General features: G+C 39.5%; 1 long non-coding RNA gene across 1 annotated transcript in view; it reads right to left on the bottom strand.

The window, feature by feature from the left end:
• The window catches only part of LOC122990353, a 109,481-nt gene that overhangs the window by 78,967 nt on the left and 5,536 nt on the right, over positions 1–24,978 (bottom strand). Inside the window, exon 2 of the long non-coding RNA XR_006405329.1 lies at positions 17,351–17,420. This is a non-coding gene — a long non-coding RNA (uncharacterized LOC122990353). The remainder of the gene's footprint in view (positions 1–17,350; positions 17,421–24,978) is intronic.

Raw genomic sequence — 24,978 nt, 5'->3', positions numbered from 1 at the left:
GATTTGTGTTATCAGTGGGCAAAAATGAAGGTTTTGATATGTAACCCTAGCTCTATAAGCACAAGTAAAGCCCTCTACTGGACTCCATGGGTAATACTCTCCTCCAATCACATGTATTCAATCGCCCACTGAAATTTGCATGTACATAGTTGGTACATCAGGTCTGTTGATTATGTGTGTCTCACAGTATGTAAGGCTCTAATCCTGAAACCACTTCAGAGGATGGTTTAGGACCTGCAGGATCCAAAGGTAGAGGGCTCCACCTGTGCTTTAAGAACTAGAATTACAATATCATAACCTTAGTTCTGTCTCACACAAGCAGAGCCCTCTATTGGACTCTATGGGTACGGTAGGTGAAGCCTGATGAATGTTCTCCCTGTCACAGCCTCACTGAGCCTGACCAGCTATAGGTTAGTCACTGTGGCCCTAGTTAACAGGAACATGCAACTTGGTGTAACCATGGTCTAACCTTGCAGGGGTCAAAAACCATATAACAGACCCCTTTCACATCTAATTCTCTGAGTCGTCATGGATCACAGGAGAATATAGGTGACCCCCAGAAGGGGGGTCAGATGTACCACAGTTGACCCTCACACCACCCTTTTCACAAGTCCTGAGTTGCCCCTGTGAGCATGGACGTTGAAAAGTCATGTCCAAGAGAAAGAACCTTATGAATGGACAAGTCATAGACCAAGACGCCGCCCTGCATATGCCCTCGACACTCACCCGAATGAATAAGGCCATCGCCACTGCTACACCCCATGTGGAATGTGCTCAACCACGGTGGGGCACTCCTTATCCGCCTGCCTGTAGGCTTGGGAAATGCACTCACAAAGCCAACTAGCTAGGTGCTTCTTGGACAGGGCTTTACCAGCCACTCCCTCTCCATAGCACACGAACAGCTGTTCAGTTTGAATGGGGCTGTGCATTCAACATAACATGCCAATGCACATACTGGTCACAATAGATACAATTTTGTCTCCCTGACTTGCCCATAAAGTGGAGGACAAAACACCTCTAGCTGAATAGTTCTCGACCTAAACGAACTCCTTATGTTCTTGGGAACAAAGGAGGGGTTTGGTCTGAGCGTAGCACCACTGTGGTAACCACAAAGTAGCAAACAGCTGGGATGAACCTGTCTTAGCTGATGTCAGGGCAAGCAACAAAGCTGTCTTGAATGACAACACCTTCAGAGAGCAGTGATCCAGAGGATCATAGGAATCATTCACAAGGGTCTCGAGCACCAAAGAGACATGCGTCACTGGGCATTGTCTCCTATTCCCTTTAAGAAACATTTCCCGAGGGGTTGAATGAAGACAGGTCTGTCAACAAAACCCTCATGACAGGAGGAAATAGTTGCCTACACTTTAACAGTGGCAATGAGACAGCCCTTTTTCCACCAGATACTATAGAAAGTTGAGAACCTCCCCCATTTCACATGTGAGGGGGTCTAATCTCCCTTCCTTGCACCAGCATTAGAATCCTAACCACTTTGCCATGTATCAAGTAATGGTGCACTCAATGCCCAGCCCCCCAGACTTGAGGGATGTACCAGGGCTGGGCCACCAACATCTGGGTCACCTCTGCATACCACGGTGCCAAACAGCAGTCTAAGGCTATAAGGATGACTGACAGCCACTCTTATCTCACTCTCTCCAGCAGAGGGGGAATGAGACGAAGAAGAGGAAAGACAAAAAGCAGTCTCCTTGGCCATAGTGCGTGAGCAAACATGTCCACCCCCAGGGGTGGATTGTCTTGCGGTATCAGAGAGAACCAGAGCAGGCAGTGAGTGTTTTCCAACTGGCAAACAGATTCACCTCCACTTCCCTGAACTGGTTCCAAATCTGCTGCATCAGCTCGGGGTGCAGGCACCACTCATCTGCCAGAGGACTGCCTCTTGACATGAGGTCAGTGACCCTGTTTTCCTGACCCAGAATGTGAAGGGTTCTAAGAGACAGGAGGTGTTCTGAGGCCCACACAACAGGTTCTCTGCCATCTTCGACAGGGCTGCGGATCGGACTCCACCCTGCCTGTTGCCCAACTGTGGTGTGGTTGTCTGTACCAAAATGTCTCCCCTGAACTTGAATCAGGAAGTGTTGGAGAAGCAAGAACGCCACCTGAAGTTTGAGGAGGTTGATGTTTCGGATTTCCTCTGAAAGCCACACACCACAGAAACCTAAGTGGGTTAGGTGCAGCCCCAACTTGGCAGTGTGAAAAATGGCCCATTCCATGGACCTGGCCATGACAATGAGGTCATCTGAGTAGAATAAGACCCTCATACTCAGTGGTTGCAGCACTGCATCCACACACTTGCTGGATGTGTGGGGAGCCAGGGAGTAGCCAAACAGTAGCCTGTTGTACTTATAGGCTATGCCCTGAAAGGCAAAATGCAGGAACTTCGTCCGTACATGAAAAAATCCATATTTTAGGTCAATTGTGGTGAACCAGTCACCTGGTTGAACCAGTTCTAGCAATCTCCTGATGGTTAGCATGCAAAACGTCTTTCGCATGATACACTGGTTCAGGATGCAGAGATCCAAAATGGGTCTGAAACCTCCCATCTTCTTGGGAACCAGGAAGTACGTGGAATAAAACCCCCTCTGTCTGTCGTGAGTGGGAACAATCGAGATAGACTATTTTAGCAAAAAGTCCTGGATCTCCTCAGAGAGACACTATCTTCTCTTGTGAGGACAGATTTATCTCCTTGATGCCCAAGAACCGAGGAGGAACATGGCAGAATGGGGGTGAATTACCCAATCTCAGTGGTCTGTCCATCCACTCCGTTAATGCTCAACTGTGACACCATTCCTGGCAAAACCGTATCAGAGGGTGGGTGGTCAGCTTTGGGGTGGCAGCCTAGAAAGCTGTGGTACTCCAAGTTGGCCCTCTCCAGCGCCAAACCTTCCATAAACGCAAGATTGGCCAAAGGCAGACTGATATCAAAAAGGCTGAGCCGATGGTGTGGTCCATGAACACATCACCATCTGCTGCCTCATCACAACATTTAATGTGTATTTCCCACAGAAATAACTAGAGGGCAGCGGAACAGACATGATGTCTCCTTTTCTTGGTTCATGTGCAGGGCTGGGGCATTACTCCTTAAGAAGAAGATAGTACCACTGGCTGCGCCATCATTAACCTGAGAGATAAGCTGTGTTTGCTGGTCCTGTGAATGATAGCAGTGAGAACAGCGGGAGACAGTGTTGACACTAAGCAGACATATAGTGTCCTCTCCCTGGCCAACGTGTGGGAATGAAGCGTTATTCCTCAGTGAGGAGATAACGCTGCTGGCCGCATCACCATAGCCAGAGAGACGAGCTGTGCTAGCTGGTCCAATAGATAATGGAACAGCGAGCACAGTGAGAGATAGATCTGCTTCTCTGTGTCACTATGCTTTCTCACAACATCGCACCCAACATGGTACTCATAAATGGCTCAGCGCTGAGCTTTTTCCGACTAGCATAGCATGTAGCTGAATGAAGCCAGCAGCCGTCCACTTCCCTAACTCACAGGAAAAGAGACAGAGGTGCCAGCTGATTGAGTGCTTTCTGCATTACACAGCCTCTGTGACCAGCTGGATGAAGCAGGGTGGGCTGCTATCATCACAGAGTCATGGAGGGCCAGAGTAGCAGAAGAGGGGAGGATGGAGGATTTTGCTCTTTGGTCGAAAATGTAATTCGTTTTATTAAAACATTTTCAACATCATAGAACATATGAACATGAACATGAACAGTGGTGGGAGGGGGCGGTGAACTCCACTGGCACATCCGGGGAGGGCTATTGAACATAGCCCGCGCTGATGTGACGCTGTCTCCCACTGTCATTTCAGAACCACAGACTTTCCCCGTGTGCCAGCAGGCTTCTGTGGGGGTCTGCCAATGCTTTTCATCCCGGCATGGGTCACTCCATGGTCATGGGAGGGCCGGTGCTGTAGTGTTTCCAACAAGGTGGCGTGGGAGGTGGCTGACATGGAAGGGTCCTGCCTGTGTGCTCTTGTCCTTGCTGTGGTGTTGCGGTGATGCACCTCAAGTCCTCTCTGGCTAGAAGAGGGGGCGAGCAGCAGATGGTGGCTCAGCTGTGTCTTCTCCTCTTCTAGCCTCTTAAATCTCTGAGTGACAGAGGAAATGGACCCGAAAAGCTAAACCGCAGCTATTGAACCTCCCAGGAGGTTTTCTCTGTCCTTTCTCTGTAAGGTGGTGAGTCCCAGCCACACGTGATGTGAGCCCACTGTGGCAAGCAACATCACATGCCCTGCGGCAGTGGCAACTCCCAGAATAAGGTTATTCATCTGGCCGACGATACAACCCAGAAAGTCGACCTGTTCCGCTGTGGGGGGTGCATCTAGTGAGGTATTAGCTGCAGCAACACCCAACACTTCCAGGTTGTTAGCTGCTGAGGCCAACTGCACACCCAGCCAGTGGTGGCTGCGTCATGCTGCTCTCTGCGTGGTCCTGTCAGAGGCACTCAAAGCAGAAGGGATGTCCGGTGGCGGCAGCGATGAGGCCAGGGCACGACAGGCAGGAATGAGCTTGCTTGAGCGGTGATTCCATCCATGGAGAGGTAAGATCCATGAGCAGATTCGCTGTCGCTGAAGTGAGAAGGATAAGAGCAGTGAAGCACTGCCTTATATACTGTGTGAGATATACATAATTGGTAGGTGCATCCTGATTGGCCAGCTACATACACCAATTTTTAGTTCGCGATTGCGTGCGTATAATTGGAGGGAGGAATTACCTGTAGAGTCCAGTAGAGGGTGGAGCCTGTGTGAGATTGAACTTTGTTTTCATTTCCAAAACAATGTGGCTGAGTTCTAATTCATTCATCTCTCCCTTGTCGTCCTCCTGATCTAACAACAGGTGAGGGAGTTGTGCGTGGAGCCAACAGTCCTCTGTAGTAGTGATGGGCAAAAATGAACGAACTTATTTTTTTGAATGAATCTTCTTAGTGTCCAGTGTGTGCCAGGTCAGCCTGTCGAACGTACGGAGTGCTCATGAGTCCCGGACTTTTCCCACTCATACTGCCCACACCCACTCACTGTTATCGTAGAGTACTGCTCACACTGCCTGCCCGCTACAGTGGTGCAGCCGCTCAAAACATGAATGAGCACCAATGAATGAGCGGAAATCATTGTCTCAAACGAGAACATCAGCGGGTGACTCGAGTCGAGACAGCCTGGCAGCTACTCACTGAACGAGATCAAATGAACCATTCTCTCAAACTAGAATGTATGAGTGAACGAGAAGTGATTTAATCGGACTCGAGTTGAGACAGACGGCAGCTTAAACTGAACAAGACTGAACGAACTGCTGCTCTCTCGAACTAGGAGGTCTGCTACCTGCCCCTCAAAAAGACCAACAGATCATTGGTCAGTGTCACATCACATTTCTGTAACATCATCTTGAGCTTATATAGTCTACCTAGATACAAGTGGGATGCTGAATCAATGCATTTAAATTAATATTTAATCCTTATTAATGTTAACTTATACATGATGACTTGTAATGCACTAAAGAGAAATTGTGTGGGCAGGCAGCACTAGCTGTCGAATGTGCCTGTACTATAACCGAGTGTCACGGAGAAACTGATGGCATATTTTGCAAAAAGTACCAAAACTCGAAAGGTTTGATACATTTACATGTATCAACTTGAAGGAACTGATACTGTGAAAAGAATCGGTTCGCCCATCACTACTCTGTAGCTCCGTATTGCGCTAAACATTAAGCCCTGCCCACTTCTACACGTCCCAATCAATCAAATCCTCTGCATTTGATTGATTGGGACATGTATTAAGATATTTTACAATATGTTTCAAATCTCCCTTTGCCATACACTTTAAACAAAATAATTCTTTTTGAACTAACTTTCTCTAAATTTCAGATTGCAAGCACTGTATTAAGATCTACAAATTGGTTTAATTTGCCTCAACTTGACTGACTGGCATAACTGACAAAGTAGATCTGTGAAAACACAGAGATTGAAGAGAGTTTATCTGGCCAGATGGAGGATATTATTTCTAACACAGACTAGTTCTGCTGATGATGTAATCCCTTTAAAAGATGTGTTAATGTAGACCATATTCACTGCAGTGTGGGTACAAGAAGTACAATTGTATTCGTCACAGTTATCAGTGGTTGACACTGTTATGGAATCAAGCGAGTACATTATACATACAAAAACAGTGTTTTCACAAAACCGACTGTTCAGTTGTAACACATTAATTTTAATTCTGTAATGTGATTGGTCAATGCACTGCTCCCATTTAAATGAATGAGAGGGCTCTGTTCTTTCATGCCGAGTTAATGTCAGTCTGAATGCGCCTTAGTTCTATTAATCCCAGGAATGCTACATCTATCCAACTACTCTAACATGTTGGGGGCGTACACAATAGAAACAAGCTCTCATTTTAAAATTCATTTAAGCGTTGTCAATGAGATGTTTTTTTCTTAAAAAGGTTTCAGAGGTGCACCTGTTTAGTCAAGCAATTAACTAGGGGATACATCAAAAGGATAGTGTCATGTCCTTATTTAACTGCTCCACAAGGTCTGCCATTTTACTGTTCCTATCTGTGCAGCCCTGGAAAATTAAAGTTTTCTTTGTCAGCTTTCAACTGGCTGTAGCCCCTTCTGTCTCTTCATTTGATCAATACAAATTCACAGGTGCTGCTCTTTATAATGTAAGCCAGCAGTACAACAGAGGAAAACATGAAGGGGTGAGAACTGTTCACATTTAATTGTAGATAATTCTGACCACACACATTGATGATGGAACAAATCACTTCAGGTCAACTCCCAGCATCAATCCCAAAGTAAAATCCAGGGACACAATCATGTATTTTGTAATAATAAAATAATCCCTTTTACATAGACAGTTTAATATATTTGGTTATATTGTGACTAAGGCTGCACATTAGTTTTGGATAGTGTTATTTTCTATAGGGATTTCAAATAATAATGTAGCACGGCAAGCAACTGTGTAAATGACTGAGGGCTTGAAGAAGCTAAATTAAAATATGTACAGAAGTAGTTTATTGATTAGATATTGTGCAAACAAAACAACATATTGTGTTGCAGTTCACATTTTGTTTAAATAGTGTGTGTGTGTGTGTGTGTGTGTGTGTGTGTGTGTGTGTGTGTGTGTGTGTGTGTGTGTATGGATACTCTGCTAAAATAGCCTGAGTGGAGATGAATTGACACATTAGTGCCGGGGCTCTTTAACGATTTGTCAAAGGAAATTAGAGCGACTGCTCTTTATGATGGTGCTGCATAGGAAAGTAACTGGGGGAGAATAATTCAGTCTCAATTCATTTTACGCTGAAGGCAGGTCAGGGTTGAATTGCACCATTTGGCTTTCGAAACTAATGTCCATGCATATCTTGATTGCCTGAACAAAAGCGCAGGGTGGCCTTTATGGGTCCTGGAGGATGGGTGTGGGGAGGGCTTAGCCTGTAATGCTCATTGCTGGAGATGATCACTGACAGCTATAACCTTAAGGCACTATTACCACCAGCAGCAACCATCATTTGGTTATTACATTCAACAATGTAGTCTAATGGTACGCCATTGTAGCTGTGCTGCAGTATGCTGCCTCATTGGTGTAGACAATTGCTGATGACTCCGTTTCCCCCATACTGAATGCTAAGTTAATTAATTATATCAAATGCATTTAAATGACATGACATTAAAAGACTGAATTGTAAATGAAGTTCCATATCATCAAAATAGCATACTAATGGAACTCTCAACAGCTGGTTTACTGGTAGCTTAGTAAAACTGCACTCAGCTTGTGAGTCAACATAATAAGTCAACACAATAACTCAGTAGAATACAGTTACTGTCAGGTCTACACATGTAAAGATTATTATAGAGACTTATTCACCTTGTTAGTTGGGTTCCTAAGCAAAACTCAAATCACTGTTAAAGAATTGTCCCAAGCTTTAGAGTCTAAACATTCTTTATTTAGGGAGAGATTCACAAGTATGTTATAAGCAGTTAGGGTTCTTGTTCTTTCTGCTTCAACACATTTTATTTGGAAGATGAGCCATCCCTTAGAGGACCAATGCACCCAATGCAGCCTACGATTAGAGTTCACCCTTCGCATGGTACAGAACAGGGTGATATTGACTGCTTCCACTTCAGTGGAGTTGGTCGAGATTGACACATAATGAAAGCACAGTGGGGAAGAAAAAAACAAGGAGAAAAGTATACATGCTTTCTGTGGGCTTTCAAACAGATTTTTTTTGCCATTAACTGTAGTCTCATAAAAGTCCACTATCATTGTAACTATGTTTTTGATTGTAACTTTAATTCTAATCAAATTTCATCTTCTAGCATGCTCTATAAGACAGTCCACTCTACTCCTGTGGAGCAGCACACTAATATTGTACTTGCATATACTTGTTGTGCTAATTAGGATGGACCCACTAACCAGGGCAGATGCTGGTTGATTAAATGGCCATGTTAACCCCAAACCAGTATCCACGATATCAGCATATCAATGACTGACAGCACTCAGTTTTGCTCTTTCTGAAACTGGGTTAAAATTAGGCTTGGGCAGTATCACGGTAATACAGTATACCAGGGTAGAAATCATGAAGGTATGATTTTCCATACCATCAAAAATATAGACTGAGTAAAACTGGAGTACATCTGGAGTTTACAAGGAGTACTTCAAGGCAGCATGTAGTCCCCCCTCCAACCACAATGTGGGTTGCAATGGCAGAGTGGCGCCGTCTGAATTTCCACTTGTTGACTTCGCAGGAAGTAAAGACTGCAGAAGCAGTGACTCAAAGTTTATAACTTTGCTGAAAACAAAATGTGAGATATTTGTGTCTTGTTATGTTTGTGGTGAATGAAACTCACATGACTTTTCTTTGTTTTAGCTGATATTCATCTGCTGGCCTTCAGTCAGTTTGTTCTTGACATCTATTCAGCCGTTTCTCCACTGTGTTACCAGATGAACAGTAAGAGACAGTGTTCATTGTTTTATCTCTTAATTTTTGCCTTGTACTTCCACCTAAGTGCTCATAATCATAATGTATTTTCTGCGCAGTTGGGGGTTTGCGCATTGGGTCAGGTCTGGCTGGTTGATTGACACACATTTTGCAGGTCAGGTAGTGCAGATGGGCTATCATAAAGGGTCAGGTGGGTGTGGGTATTAAAAAACTCTGACCTGCGCATCACCACAACAAAAAACACAAATACCATTATATACCATATACCGTGACATGTCAGGAAGGTATTAAGGTAGAAAAAAAATAGATACCACTCAAGCCTAGTTACAATGACCAACTTAATTTTTTTCTGTCTCTCCCATTCTGCTTTGTTTGGACAACAAAGTAAGGTCACACTAACAAGAATCACCATCTCTTACCATGTCCAAAATGGGACAAGGCATCATTGGGACTACATCTTCCGTGGTATCTGTAAAAATAAAGACAAGCCACTAGATACACGCCACACCAAGGGGAACCTAGACACACTACTATCTTGGTGTGGTGTATTGTAAGGATGGCCAGCAGTGGTCACCAATCATGTTGATGAACAAGGAGGTCAGGGACAACATTTTTCTGTTATTAGATCAATAAGATTATATAGTTCTGTCAACCATATGTGTCTTTGAAACACTCAACCCCTACTCCTGCAGTGCGTCAAGCAAGTTCAGCTGACCACACATACAAAAAAACAGCATATCTTCACTGAGAAAAGCTTTGCCTGCTTACCTGCAGACAGAGCTGATATGGCTCCATCAAGCTGGGTCATGTTGCCGCTGATCATAGTGGTGAGGAGGTAAATCAAGATATTCTACCATCTCTTCATCACACTGTGATAAAACAGAACACCTACTGCCTGACCAGCTAGCTGCATCTTACAGACAACAACATGCACCATCAGGTCTTCATCTGAAGAATCAGCACCAGAGTGGGATTTCTCAAATTTGCCTGACAGTCTATTGAAATCATACAAATTGGACCATGGGACTTTTGCTGCAAGGGCTCCTGCCAGTCTTAAATGACCAACTACCAAAACTTGCCCATGAAAGGAGCATGAAACGCCAACATTTCTGAAGTCTGTCTGAAGTCCCATGTACCCAGAAACAGGGGGGCAAGCTCAGGCAAAGATCTGTATGGCAGCATGGGAAGGTGAATACCTTCTGCCCTTGCTGAGATATTAACTAGTAAGTCTTTTGAAAGGGACAGTGTGGAAGACTCTTTGAAATCTTCAGTAGTATAGGAGAAGAAGAGTGCCTAGCTACCCACTTCTTCAAGGTCATCATCTTCTAAAGATGACTGGAGACACAGCTGGATGTAGCCAGCTAGCAACGCTTGTGCAGAAGCAGGGAGCTCAGTGTCGTCACTGTTATGCCTAGCCTAAAAATCTTTCCTCTGCCAGAGCTGATGAATTTACATGAAACACCCTGCACTTTGATGGTGAAGCTGTTGTGAAATAGTCAACTTGTGGCTGACTTCTGGTTCCATTGAATACTTTTTCATACCTAAATAAATAAGAAAAGTGACATTATTGTTAATTTGGTTTTTAGACATTTAAAAAAAAAAAAAATTACACAGACAATTTAGAGTGGACTGGATTAGAAGCCTTTAAAGAACTACGCCTAATTTTGTATTAATGCTTTTTATCACTATCAGGAAACTGACCTGCTGTCTCAAATTACTGCAGATGATACAGTCTGAGGTGTAATTAAAAAACAATTAGGAAAATGTGGCAGGCTAAGAACACCTTCATCCCCCTTCAGTTAAACAAGGTCATTAAGCATGCTGGATGTGACTTTTAGGCAATATCCAGGTGTGTGTAGGCAGAATCCATCACAGTCCTACAAAGAGCATCTTGAAGTCAGTGCTGCAAAGCATAAAATGTTTTAACTGTGAACATGCAAAAGTTAAAGTTCAAGATATGTATAACTTGATTTAAATACACTTGATTTGATTACAGAAGAGCCACACTGATAAAAAACAATTTCAAATATAAAAAAATATTATTAAATATATAACAAATATTCTTATTCTTCATCACAGAGTTAGCATTTGCACTGCATGCCAGCATTTTTCATTTAATGTGTGCACTGTTCAATGTTGAAAAAATACCCATGACAAAATAAGCAATCTTGATTTTGCTGAAAGCTTCCCCTTGCCATATGTGATTGCTAGTCATGAGAGACTCACCCCAGCCATTATGAGCTCTGATTGGGTACATCAGAAATGATTTTTCAGTTAACTCACAACTGCTGTATCTGTATTGTGTTGCCCATGACTCACAAATGACACAAACAACTTGGTTAGAACTGTTAGAGCCCTACTTGACATATCTAAGTATATTAACAGTTTTGTATGAAAAACATAATCAAATCTCTTATTTATTTATTTTTGCAAGAGCATCTGCTTTGCTAGCTAATCTTTGTTGCAAGTAGTAAAAGATAGGTAGAAGCATTCCCCCCAAGTATTACCAGCACACACCTACAGACTTTTGTGTGTGTGTGTGTGTGTGTGTGTTTCGATGTGCATTAAAATATATCAAAATAAAAGAGGGAAAACTCTACATAGTGCCAGCAAGCTTTGATTTGTTATGATTTTGGCGGCCCTTGTGGACAAGTGTTTCCTGGAATGAAGACTGCATTTCCCATGAGTACCACCGCCTTGTATCATAAAGACCTTGATCTGGCTAGCATGTGCGTTTGTTTTGGAAGCAAATGAAAGAGAGACACAACTTATTTTCTATTTTTCTTTTTTTAAACACAGCTGTTTGCGGGATGCATAGCAATGAAGTAATGTATCTGTTTGTGGCTATTTAAGACTAATGATTGTAATATGACGATGATGAAACAAAGTAAACTTTGTTTTAGTTTCATATAGCTAGGTTACATGTGAGGCTGCATTCACACATAGGTCATATAGAGGCATCATTATTAAATTGAGATTGTTTCATAACTAGTTAAGAACTCCTTGTATTTGCTTTAAACACCATGTTGTGCTACCTTTCAACATCCCTCAAACACATTTAGGGGGTAACAGCTTATTTCTGTAAAGTGATTCACACAAATGATTAATTCAAGGAAGCAAATTAAGCAATTTGAGGGTACACATTATCACCTACGCACAAATTATCAAAAGGTTTACCACTGATACCTGCTGGGCTCTGTATTTTAATATAATATGCTTCTTTTTTATAACTTCAGACAATAAAAAGCAGCTAAAAATATAAAGGAGCATTCATATTACCAGTCACACTCATGAGTTGCTTGGAGGCATTTTAAGAAATCTTTGGAGACTTTCTGTTGAAACCAGCTTCCTTATTGCCCTCCTTGTTTAATTTCTCAACCCAAGGAAATGAAGAGTAAAGGGTTTTTTCTGTCTCCTCTTTTGTCTGTTCTTTTTGTCACTGTCTTCATACCCTCCAGCAGACGTAAGGTCCATAATTTCACTGGTGTATCACGCAGCCTTCTCTGTTTACTGGCAGTTCTTTTAAATTAAAAGTCACAATCTGTCTGTTAAGCAATTGTTTCTGCCTTGTGGCAAAAAAGTCATCAACTATTTTAAGTGAAGATGCACCCTCTTTCCTGTTGGTACTCTGTGCGATTAAATGGCAATTGTCTGCCAATATCACTTTGCATTAATTAGACTGTAGTCAGAAACAAACTGGTTCCTGTGTTTGTGTCCACTGTGTGCACACAGTGCCTGCACTTTCCAATGCAGTTTTTCAATGTCACACTACTACCAACTGGCTTTCTGTAATATTATACTGCACTGTCTAACACAACCCTCTTTGACTTCAGTTTAGGTTACAGATCACAAGTTTTGTCAGTGATGTGCTCATGCCCTTTAAGACCCATTCATCCACACAGTGTGACCTAGAGTATACTGACATGACAGTGACATGACTGGTGTTTCACAGCAGGACATCATGAAAGGCCCATGGGGAAGTCCTAACATCACTGTACTTTAATGGTCAAACTTGTGATGATAATAAATGTGACTTAAATGTTATCTCAGTTTAGTTCACTATTTTTGTGCATTTTGGAACTCTACATAACAGGTATATTATTGATCCAATCGAAGAACAATGCATATATATTCATTTAGTTATAATCATTCCAAATGTTTAGTTCCAGGTTCTGCAGTCATACCATCATCCATTTATATTATATGTGAACTACTTAAAAAGCCAGACTGGTTGGTTATGCCATATTGTACTGGAACACATACATTTATCTAATACATGATATGTTCCAATAACTTAAAGCATAAACTTGTAGTAAACCTCATGCACCTTATGGTCAAAATAAGTTAAATGATACATGTAAGAATTAAATGCAAATAGCATTTTAAGTGGGGAAAAAATGATTATAAAATATCTAGGTCCCATATCTAGGTATCAACTGTGTGTGGTTCTTCTGTGGTGTTCCTTTTTACAAGAAGTATTTGCATAACTTTAGCTGCCTCAGTTGGTGTTGGTGGTGCTAAAAAATGTTACAAGTTGCCAGGATATCAGGTTTAGTTGTTTTCTGGAAGATGATATAACAGTAAAACTGCCTAATCAAACAGTAAACTGTTTTGAATTACAGAACTTAACAATTCTTTGAAATTTAATAATCAGGACGAGCAAAGCAGTACACTTGTTACCATGGAGACCATGCAAACAGAAACGCACTGAGGATGTGAGTGGGAACAAGAAAGGCTTTTTTTTTTTTTTTCAACCTCATCTTTCTTTTAATAGGAACATATAGCAATGTCAAAGGGTGTGCACATACCACACCATAATCTGCTTCTCAAAGTTATGGTACATTTGCCTGATATCAGACAGAACTGTCAACTCGTTACACTCTGTTTCCATCTTCAGTCTGACATCGCCTCCACTCCCATTTCCATGGGGGAGGGGGATTCGATTCAATAATGTGGTGATATGGTGGGTGATGTAATGCGAGTTGGGCAGTGCTGGGTTTTGGCTCTCCCGTTTTCAGCGTCCATTTTCAACATGGCTGCTCATTTTGCATAGTTTTACTCCTCCTTGGTTCCTTGGCTTTACAACTGCTTGACAATGGCGTTAGTCCCGCCCATGGTGCTGATTAGCTAATCATTAGCCCCCCCAAGGCACTCATTGGACCAACAGAATCAGTCGACTTGACTGAGTGGTCAGATTCAAAAAGACTGGACCCAGGCAAATGGTACATTTGACTGATGCTGTTTCTTTTCTGCACAGCATCAGTGAGCCATGTCTGCCCAATTGGTATGTTAATTTTGACCTAACATCTAGAAAACTGACAATCCCAAGACCAACAACAACACAGTGCAAAACAACAGGTAGTAATTATGAAGTCATGACATTCATAGAGTTACAAGAACATAATTACTTACATCTTGTTCTGCAACCCCGTGTATCCTATTAACAGTCTATTTACTGAGGCAACACATTGTTCTATTACCTAACAAAGAGAACCAATGTATTTTATTGTATACCATTTAGATGCCATTCTACATAAATAAATACTCTAACATCGAATAAGTGAGTGTCTTGATAATTGTGACTTTACCCTACAATTGAGTATCTCTGTATCAGAGGCAATGTTTTGCTGCGTGTGCTTTTAATTTCCACAAAATGTACCATAGACTTACCATGTTAATGTACAAATTGGGTTATCCTTCTTTCAAGGTCTCCAGCCTTAAATTAATATGACATCTTTGGCAAGGAAACTGGAATGGCTTTTAAAAGAATTTAATAAAAAGCATCACTGATGAAATTAGCTAATGCCCATTGACATTTTATCCTGAGCATTATAAGAATAACTGGATCCAGTGATCATATTTCCCAAGGTTTCTGATGCTACCGTCTGATAGATTTCAATTTAATTTGTAAGTGAAAAGTTAGTCTTAAGGTCAGGTGTGGCACTAAGGTTTATTCTGAAGCAAGCGATAATGCATTTGATAAAAAGAAAAGATTCATTGTTTTATCTGGCAGCATTATTCACTCAGTAGCTGTGTCCTTTTTTCCAGCTGTGAAATATTGACTGCAAAACATTTAGCAGGGTGAACACCCGACTCAGACTGTGGATACAAGATTTCACAAGAGAGTCTGTCTGATATGATGATATGGTATTTTCTGATCTCCAGTACACAGTTGCATGTAGTCACACAGACCGCTTAGAGCAAACAGCAATTACAAACACGGGGTCCCTGCCATCAGCTGTGTCTGAATATGGTTTTAATCTTTCATTCTCTACACACTAAACAAAAACTAGTACAAATCATTTTGCTTGTTTTATATCACATGTCAGCTATAATGATGGAGGCCCACACAAAAGATTCCAGCAGATAAAAAAAAGCAGTAACCGTATGTCTCGGTAAACCCACAAGAGCAGCAGCCTGTGAAACAAAACAGCTTTCACTTTTATGTTTTTTTTTTTTTTTTCTCTCTGTGGTTGTTGGTAAAGTTGCTAGTAAATTTGCCATTAAAATGGCAGCAAGAACCATAGTTTTTGAGCTTCTCTATCCATTTGAAGAATTCTTGCTTGCGTATAATGGGAGGAATGCTAGGCCTTTTATATACAATGCTAGATGGATGAAAGTGTTGCAGTTTTACAACATTATTTATTTATTTCCTTTAAAAGTCTATTTTTCTCACATTATTTATACATTAAATCACAAAATAACAATAGTGTTTTTTTAAACTAGATAAGGTTAGGATGATGATAGAGGTAAAACTGATACATTTAAAGATGTCTGCCCACCTCATGTTTGACATACTCATTTGATAAAATGTCATCCATGGCTTTTAATGATACACCTTTGATGTCAGTGTTACTTTGGTGTCTGTATTGCTTCAGTGTTTTATTTGAAGAATGCCCAAACTTTTTTAACACTTAATACAATATTGTTTTGAGTCATGTAGTCCAATGACACAATGTCTCAATATAATACTAATTTACAACATCTTTCCTTATTATTAGTTATATACTGACAGTGTTAAGAAAGTAACAGCAAGTTTGTCATTTGAAACACAGAGAGGAAAAATAAACATTTTTTTCCCTCTTGTAATACTCTTCAAGGAGACCTTATTAAAGCACACTTCAGCTGTATGGTTAGCTGACTTTGAGCCATCCTATCAAAGATTTTGACAACTCCGCTCTAAACCTGATTCTACAGTCACTGCTTCGCTGAGAGTCCAATTAGTAAGAGGAAAGGAATCCTACATCATGCATTTAAAACAAGCATTATAAAATACTGAAAAATAATAAAACATATTTAGCTCTTAAAAAGTGTCTACTCTATTATTGTTCATTTTTTCATACTGATGCTGGGAATCATAATCTTTGCCATTCAACTCCATGCATTTTGTGGCTTTTAAACAGCAGTTACTGTATATTGTATGTATGCAGTAGTAGCATTCAAAGTGGAAATAGAAAGATTAGGATGAGTGGTAATTATGCAGGGTCTGAAACAACAAATCTAGTGCAGGTAAAATATGTCTGGCACGAAAAAAAAAATCAATCATATACATTGTGTAGGTTTTTGGATGCACATCATTTGTGTAGACCTGTCTTGTCCTATTTACTTCAAACAAGTCAAATATACTGTATGTCTGATGGATGCCATCTGCCATCCACCCCAACCACCTCCCTCCAACTTCAATGTGGTATATAAATATAACACTTCATTCATTAAAAAAACATTGTGTGTAAACATAATCCAGGCAGTAATTATGTTTGCTAAGATGTAATTGGTGGAAAAAAAAGTATACAAAATTCTAGGATACAGAAACTGGCAGAAAGTCTTACTTGTTACTTTATAACAAACATCATTACAATGGTGATGATGACCATTCAAGAGCAGAGTACAAAAATGATGTACAAATATCTCTAAGCCTGCCATGTGGGTCACAGGTTTGAAGTACTGTACACACATCACCATGGATATGTATGCAAGTAGCACAGTTCTGTAAAACAGCATTATTTTATTTGCTGGTAAGTGTACAATAAGGAGAATAGCTCATCAACATTACAAGCAGCAATTACTGCAAGAGGCAGAGCCAAACTGCTTTGACGTAACAAAATATCTATCTAAACCTGAAATTATCATGTAAAATAGAGAAGTGCTAATAAAATAGTTTAGAAATGAGAAGAATTTCTTTTTCTTAAGGAACTCATGAGGGTAGGTCATTGGAACGGGGCTGAGGTTATTAGGTTTAAATTTTAGTTTTGTGTTTCATTTTCATGTCAAATATGTGGCTTATTTTCTATGCAGGTCAGATGTACTCTCTAGTTTAAATTGTCCATATGTGTCTGTTGATTTATAAGCCCTGTAATGGACTGGCAACCTGTTCAGTGTATGTCAGAGATGCATCCTTACCTTCTGCCCAAGTGCATGCTGGGAGCCCATCTCCACCCTTTCACCAGCTAGACCCTGAATAAGAATGAGCCTGTAAAAGAAATGAAGCAACATATGGGACGTTATGGGACATCAAGATTTTTAGAAGAAGAATGTGAACAATGTTTAGCCAAATGTTTCCCAGATCCAAAGTATTGCAACTGTATACTTATACTGTATTTAGTATGTATTGCTGCAAATTGTGTTAGAATTTGATAATATTCATGTATTTCTTGTTAGCTTCTTTGTATGTTTTTTCCCCCTTTGTTACCCAGTATGTTATCTTTCTACTTTCTACTGAAATGGACTTTTTTGTGTTTGTAGAAAAATAAAGTGTGCTACATATTAAATGCAATCACTTAAATAATGTATTGTTCAATATTGCAATGCTGTACAGGAAAATGTTAGCAAAAAGGCTTTAAACTCAGGGGTAACATTAGCTGGTTAGTTAGCCAGTACTGTTGATTATTTAACATTAAGCTCACAAACATGTACAGTAATGTTAGCTACTAGTTGGCTAATAGCTAATTTTACTTAAACTATATAACTCTTGATGCTTCTTAAACATCTCCAGCTACTTTCTTATAATAGCAAAGGACAACAAGCTAACAATCATTAATTACTGGTGGGCTATAATTAATACCACTGATACTAAATTTAAATAGGGACATTCTGAGGCTCTAGGTAATTTACAAATTCTTTACAATAAAGGCATATGAGATTGGTTATTCAAACATCATACAGCAGTTAACACATCCGCAATTTGTAATGACAGCAGCTCTGCTGGAAGGACCAAAATATACCAGGCAGAGTTAAATATGAAAAAAGAAAACAAAAAAAACAAAAACATACAGAAAAGTTACTTATGTTTCTAAATTATATTAAAGATAATTAAAACACTTATTGTGAAAAAATGTCATATGATGTATATAACATACTTTGAATACAAAATAAGTGTCTACATCTCTTGCTTCTCCATTATTAATTATTCCTGAATTTACGAATATGTAAATACTGTTAATTTCAAAAGTTTAACTGCTGGCCAAATGTCTCCTGCTTCACTGAAAAGTCCGTTCTCAGTGTATGTGCACTGGAGGTTTCAAGTTTTCACATCACACATGTGTAAGTTGAATACTGGACCACAATTGGATCCAAACTAGTTGTAATGTCACAAATCATGCTTGAAGGTACATGCCTTAAACTCAGATTACTCGGAAACTCAGAAGTTTCCCCAGTCATCAGATGAATGTGAAAACAGTCTTCAAGTGTTAAACTAAGCACATGCCTCATTCTGCACAGCGAGGCTCAAACATCCAACAGAAGGAACAATAAGCATAACACATTTTTGACTGGAGTGGGACATGAACAATTTCTAAAGCCATCAAATCTCAAAACTCTGAATGGGGATGATGCCCATGCATATAGTCACAAATGAGGTTAAGGTACTTGTGTCTTTGTTACAAGAAGAAAAGCTGCAGCCACACTGTGAATGTGAGCCCTTAAAATAAATCATAAGTAAATAGATGATCCTCCAGTAACACTTGAGCTCTGTCTGGCTCCTCTGTAGTATAAGACAACACATAATTAACACCAGTCACAGAAACCAAGGCACCCTTATAGCTGTTATTATTATTTATGTGAGCACATGCACCCATTCAGCCAGATAATTTGTCACAAGGGCAGAAATAAGTGGTGAAATAACATGAGGTTCACAGTGAGGTAAGGGGCATATTTATAAATATGATCACACAAAACAAATTGTGACAGTCACTTTAAGTTAAGTAAAACACCTGTAGAATGAATGTCTCCTAATGTATTTATTTATTTACTTTTCTTCCTGGGAGACTGTTCTCTTACGAAAAAAGAGAGAACATTGGTTGTTTGTCAAACAGCTTAAAATGACTAATATTTATGTCAGGAAGAAAGTAGTTCATATACCAACATTTAAGTCTTAGGGGGGAGGCTGGGTGAATGCATAGCTGTAGTGTGACTTTGATACCAGAGACCAGGGTTGTGACCTCCTCTAAGAATTCAAAAATGATCATGATCTTTGACTAACCTGAACCAAATAGTTTGTCAAAATTGAGAAACGTACCACTAACGGGTCCTGCTGATGAGGGCAGCAGTTCAGTAAAACATGTATATAATTCATTTTGGAATGCACTGAAAAACAACAATATTTTGTTTTCAAGTATGGCAGACTGCTGTTTTTCAGACAGATAAATAGATAAAAGAAAAATGAAAAATACAAGGACAAAAAAGTGGCAGTGGACAAATTAAATGTTCAGATGCTCTGATAAAAAATGGATAATCCCCAAACCTTGGCTTGATAATCCAATTAAAACTACTCGCAATTATGCTCAAGGGTAATTGGGCCTGTGTTGTTAAACATTAAGCTTGGACTTACAGCACATGTTTAGTGCACTTTCACTTGAGCAGTTTTCTAAAAACAGAACTTGTTCCTGAAGATAATTGAAATAGAGATACAATAAAATATTTTGTTTTTTGTTGGCATAACAAAAACCCAAAGACACAATTACCATGAAAACTGTGAGGATAATAAATTGGATTAATGTGGATTGAAAACGTGATACTGCACATTACAGTGTATATATTATATATTTCAACCTGTTCTGGGCGAGGCACAGCCTTCTGAAGCGTGATTGCCTCCACCCAAACAGGAGGGGATCCCAAATACGGTCTGAGAACATGGACTCTAGCCTGAGGGAATGATACAGCAGCACAGTAGGAAATGTTACGTCACCACTACCATCCCCTACTTCTGCACCCCACTCACCTCTCCTAAACAGGACTGGTATGCCTTCTTTTATAACCACCATCATTTCCTATCATAGACCCACTGTAGCACGCTCAATATCACACCCCTCTGCTGCTAATCATAGCAATATAATTCAAGCCCATCAGCAACCTCTGTTACCCTCTGCTCTTAATTGTAATCCTGTAAATTTTGGTCTTTTAAATATCAGATCCCTAAATAATGAATCTTTTTATGTCATGATTTTATTACTTTTAATAATTTAGACTGTTTTATCATCACAGAGACATGGTTATCTCAGGGAGACTGCAGTCCTCTTATTGAAGCAACCCATCCTCAACCCCCGACCCCTAATTTTACACACCTCCATCAACCCCAGCTGTCAAGCAGGGGAGGGAGGGTTGCTGTTATTTACAGAAAGGATTTTAAATGCACTCTCATTTTACATGGTAGTTTTACATAATTTGAACATCTTGGTTTTATGGTAAATTCTAAAGATCCAGTGATAATTTTAATTTACAGACCACCCAGGCCAAACAATGTTTTTATCCAAGAGTTTGCTGAGTTATTATCCCTTTTTTTTTTTTTTTTATCAAAGTGTGACAAAATTCTTATTTTAGGTGATTTTAACTCAGACTTTTGTCACCAGTTTTATGGATACTTTGGAATCTTTTAACCTCACTCAGGTAATACAAGAACCCACACATTCAAAGGGATCTGGAAAGATGCAATGAAGAGTTATGAAAAGACAGCTAAAAAAAAGCAAGAGCATCCTTCTTCTCTAATTTAATTTCAGCAAATCACTCTAACCCAGAATTTTATTCAAGGTAGTAGATTTGGTCATCAGCCCATCTCCCCATCATTTTATCAATGCCTCACAAGAGATATGTGAGAAATTTCTTCTTCTTTTTTTAAAATTTTTTTTTATAAATAGAGTCAAGGATTTCAGGACACCCCCCCCCCCCTCCCTCCCTCTTCCCCCCCACACACACATGCCAGTAGGTACATTCATAGTTATTTTAGCAATTTTGAACCAGTATCACTGTCCATTTTATCTGAAATCATATCCCATATGAAATCAACCATGTGCAGCCTTGATATTATTGTCACTATTTTATCTTAAAAGAGGTTATTGACACAGTTAGGCTCAGTATTTTATTGTACATTAACAGCTCCTTAGCAAAAGGCATTTTTCCATCAATTTTTAAACATGCTGTGGTGCAACCTCTTTCAAAGAAACCTAACCTTGATCCTTCTGTTCTTAACAATTTTAGCCCAATTTCCATCTTTATCAAAAAGTTTTAGAGAAAGTGGTTTCAACCTAACCTTTAGCTTTTATGTGTCAAAATAACATCTTTGAGAAGTTTCACATTCAGAGACACAAGACACAATAAAGAATTATCAAAAGGCAGTTAAAGAAGCAAGAGCATCCTTCTTCTCTAATTTAATTTGAACAAATCACTCAATCACTGCAGAATTTCATTCAAAGTAACAGAATGGGTCATCACTCCCCCCCCTTATCATTTTACCGATGCCTCACGAGAGATGTGTAGGAAGTTTTTTTTTTTTAATAGAGTCAAGGATTTAAGGCAACAAATTATCCCCCCAGACCATGTAGGGACATTCATAGTCATTTTTGCAATTTTTAACCAGTATCACTGTCCTTTTTATCTGAAATCATATCCCATATGAAATCAATCATATGCAGTCTTGATATTATTGTTACCGAATTTCTTAAAGTGGTTATTGACACAATTGGGCCCTGTATTTCAGGCATTAAAGGCATTTCTCCATCTATTTTTAAACACACTGTGGTTCAACCTCTTTTAAAGAAACCTACCCTTGATCCTTCTGTTCTTAACAATTTTTGGCCGATTTCTAAACTTCCATTTTTATCAAGAGTTTTAGAAAAAGTGCTGCCAACCTAGCTTTTATGTGTCATAATAACATCTTTGAGAAGTTTCAGTCAGGTTTTAGAGCTTTACAGATGGGGGTACTTTTGTGTCTTTATTATGCAATCAGAGTAGGTTTGTAATCAAAAAAATATATTTGAGAGCAAAACGATCAACACTGCAATCAAAAAATGTTTTTTTGCAAGTAAAATAAATTTGTGATTAAAATCAGAATCATAAACTTTTGTTTGCAAATCCGAAAGTTTTGTTTACTGTTGAGCTCAATCTTGTGGGCAAGACTTACACTGAAAGATGTAAGACACATCTCTATTGGCCAGTCTCGATCAGAGTAACAACTTGGCAACATCCACAGTTAGTAAGCGAGAGAGAGTGTTTTGAAGTCCATGGAGAAGAAGAGCGGGAGCGGAGAAGACAGAAAATCAATGTGTAGGTATGTTACACATAACTTCCGTCTTAGTAATAGCAAGGATGTTATGTTTGAACTGCTGCAAAAATACATATTATTTTGTTAGCCTGTAGCTGCTGGCTTAGCTCAATTAGCTTGTCACTCGCTCATCATGGGGACTGCCCATTAGTCCCAAGGCACATTATTCCGAAACTCCAATAGTTCAAAAAATTGGATTGAAAGCCTAGAGTCCGATGGCCTGTTATCCAAAAAACAAAAGCCTACTGCCCCGGAGGCCTGTTGCTCCAAATATACATAATCTGGAGATGGAGTTCAGTGACTACAGGTGATACAATTTTGGTGACCCATCAGATTCTGTGACCTGCAGTGTTGTACTCAGAAGTACTCAGATCCTTTACTTAAGTAAAAGTATCAATACCACAATGTAAAAATACTCATACACATTTAAAATCCTACTTAAGTAAAAATATAGAAGTATTAGGTAGTAAGGTAAGTAAGTAAGATTTTAAATGCAGGATTTTTACTTGTAATGGAGTATTTTTTTTTGTGGTATTGATACTTTTACTTAAGGAGTAAGTATTTCTTTCAACACTTCAGGTCAAAGAATCTGATGGGTTGATGACAAAATAATATGTCAAAATAATAATATGTAAATTTTTAACCCATTACAACATCAAAGATCGTTAAACAAAAGCAATCTACATGCACAAGTTGTAACATATTATTGAGTGATATTATTACTAAGATGGATTTTACGTAAACATACCTGGAGATTTATTTTCTGTCTTCTCCGCTCCCACCCTGTCTTCTCCATGGACTTCAAAACTCTCTCTCTCGTTTACTAACTGTGGATGTTGCCAAGCTGTCACTCTGATCGAGACTGGCCAATAGGGACATGTCTTACATCTTTCAGCATAGATCCGGCCTATAAGATTCAGCACAACAGCAAGCAAAACTTTTGGATTTACAAACAAAACTCTTGGATTTGCAAACAAAACTTTTTGATTTGCATTTAAATCACAAACTTATTTTACTTGCAATAAAATGTTTTTTGATTATAGTGTCCATAGTTTTGCTCTCACATCTCTTTTTTGATTGCAGACCTATTATGTTTGATTGCATAATAAAGACACAAAAGTACCTCCATGTTCAAATAACACAGAAACTGCCCTCCTCAATGTAACCAAAGACCACCTTTAAGCAGCCAACAGGGAGTAGAGTGCAATTTTAATCTACACGCTTCCACTTGGCCAAATTATCCAAAATCACAATTTCTCTTTTCATTGACACATGACACACAGATATACCTTCCCCTAACATTTGGTGACCCAAAAAGCCTAGCTGCTGTTGTAGATTGTCTCACTGATTTCAACTGTTGGATGGCACAAAACTTTCTTCAACTCAATAACTCACAATCAAAAATCATATTGTTTAGTCCCCCAAACCCAATCAGTCTTGGTAGTCTTGGTCCCTTGTCTGCTAATGTGAAGCCCACTGCCAGAAATTTGGGAATACTATTTGATTCACATTTAAGCTTTGAACCACAGATCAAAAAGTTGTCCAGTTCTGCTTCCTTCAAACAAAATTCATGCTGTTATTTTCTATAAACTTGACTACTGTAACTCCCTCCTTTCCGGCATAAACCAAAAGTCACCCTCTCACCTCCAACTAGTTCAGGATGCAGCAGCTCAGCTTCTTATTGGTTTTAACAGATCTCCCCAATCCTGGCTTCTCTTCACTGGCTCCCTGTTCGATTCAGAATTGATTTTACTGATCACTTTTAAAGCATGTCTGGTTCTGGCTCCAAGCTACCTAACAGATATATTGACCCCTTGCGAGCCAGTTTGCAGATCCTCAGGTGGGGCCCTTCTGGCTGTTCCAAAGTTGAGTCTTAAATCTAAAGGTGACTGTGCTTTTGCCATCAGGGCCCCTCGGCTTTGGAACGACCTGCCTGAGGAGATAAGGCTTGCAGAATCAGAGACTTCTTTTAAATCACTTTGTAAAACCCATTTTATAGACTTGCTTTATGTGATGTTGTTTTTTTATTGCTTTTATTCTTTTTATTTGTATTTATTCATATTTACATGGTTTTATGTTTTTATTGTCTTTTATCTCTTTTACTGTCTGTCTTTCATCATCCTTCTGTCTTCTCTCTACTGTGTTTTTGTGTCTTTTGTCTCTAGGTCTTGCTTTACCTTAGTTTTGTCTTGCTTTTGCTTGGTCTTATTGTTTGGCTCTGATGTTATATTGCCTTCTGAGTATCCTACTTTTGCTTTGTATGTCAAAGCGCTTTGTAAGCTCTGTTTTTAGAGCTGCTATATAGGCTACATTAAGTTATTATTATTATATAGCTTTAACAGGACCTAGTAAAAGAGACCTTCAGGTTGGGTGTTCATGAACAGCAGGAGAGATACAGTATGTGCACTTGAAGGGGACCTATTATGCTTTTCCTTATTTTCAGTTATATATATAATGTTACAATGTTGGATGTTCATGTTAAAAGTGGCCAACATGT

This window comes from Thunnus albacares, chromosome 10, assembly GCF_914725855.1.
Source record: "Thunnus albacares chromosome 10, fThuAlb1.1, whole genome shotgun sequence".
NCBI lineage: Eukaryota > Metazoa > Chordata > Actinopteri > Scombriformes > Scombridae > Thunnus > Thunnus albacares.
Note: the sequence above shows the minus strand (reverse complement) of the source record. Positions and strands in the feature narration are given on the sequence as shown.